Below are 1623 nucleotides of genomic sequence, written 5' to 3'. Positions count from 1 at the left end.
CGGTTTCAAGAAGTTCATGGATATATTTAAGAAAATCACAAACCATTAGTGGAAGTCTTGAAATAAATGTTCAATTATGTCAAACTCTTAAAAAATATTCTCACCAATCGAAGAAAATTTGAAGAATTCAAGGTGGTAGAGTTGAATGAAGAGCGTAGTACAATATTGCACAAAAAGGTCCCACTAAAGGAGAAAGATCCCGACTCATTTACAATTACAATATCAACTAAAGAAAAGAAGTAAGGTCGAGCATTATGTGATTTGGGATCAAACATTAATCTAATGTCTATTGACCAAAAGTTAGGTATTGGAGAGAGCATTTTTGAAATGTGGGAGAACAATTGTAGATGTCCACAAGGGAACAATAGTGTTGAAAATGGATGTTCAACAAATAGAATTTAATATCAATGATAACATAAAATATCCAGCAGTAGTAGGATCGATCAACAATTTATAAATTGACAGAGAATTTAGTAGCAAATAGTTGAAAACAGCAACAAGAAGAAGACAACAGTTGGAATAATTGCACTAAACAAACAACAAGCAGAATTGGATGAACTCGTAAGATATGTTTAATCACTGAAATTATAGGAAAGAAAAAATTTATGAATGAAGTCATCTATTGAGAACATACCTTTGAACTACGTCTTAAAAGTAGAGCTATTTGATATATAGGGGATGAATTTTATAATATTATTTCTACCCACTGTGAAGTGAATGTTTGATTAATCCACCACACCTAAATGATGTGAAAGTTATCTTATTTATAATCAAATAAATTACAAGGATATGGAAATAGTAATAAAGGGAAATAACAGTAAATGAAAAGATACCTATGATTAGATATTTGCCTTATAATAAAATATCAAATATAATATATATGGTAAACTATAATTTATTACTAAATATCCTTAATACCCACAAAATTATTTCTTTGACAATAGATAACTGAAAACAAAATTGAGAAAAAGGGAGCTGATAACCGGTAACAAGCTCAAGGGAAACCTTAGTTTTTTTTAATTTTTTATTTATTTATGCACTTACATAGTTGCATTACTTTCCTTAGAATGATATATTTTTTTTCTTATCATTATTTTTACTGAACAACTTGCATGCCCCAATGAAAGGTAGTCAACTTTTGTATGAGAATTAATTGTACTTAAATGTGGTTAATTTAACCATATTAGGGAGCCCAATTGCTTTTAGTGCATATTAGGATGTGATCGATGACAAATCTTATTTTCGTGCAGTGCACGTTGCCACATAGTTTCTTGTTCATCTTCATTTGCATTTGGTCTTATTTTATTTAAAATCATGTACACCTTTTCATGCAACAACATGCAATGACACAAACACCAAAGAAGAAACAAACATTCATCCAAAAGCTACCATAAACACTAGAACAATAAAAATATTTTGAACAACTTTGGATAAAATTATGTATTTAAATTCATTTACTTTCCACCAAGTCCAATAAGAAAAATGATAGATGGAAGGTAAAATTAATTTAAAGTAGTTTTCCAATCAACACAAATATAGAAATTATGAGTTTCAAAAAAATTCATTTAAGAATACTTGAAATGAAAGCAATATGCTTTAAAATTACTTAAATACATATATAGT

Source organism: Cucurbita maxima, unplaced genomic scaffold (assembly GCF_002738345.1).
Source record: "Cucurbita maxima cultivar Rimu unplaced genomic scaffold, Cmax_1.0 Cma_Scf00106, whole genome shotgun sequence".
NCBI classification, from domain to species: Eukaryota; Viridiplantae; Streptophyta; class Magnoliopsida; order Cucurbitales; family Cucurbitaceae; genus Cucurbita; species Cucurbita maxima.
Note: the sequence above shows the minus strand (reverse complement) of the source record.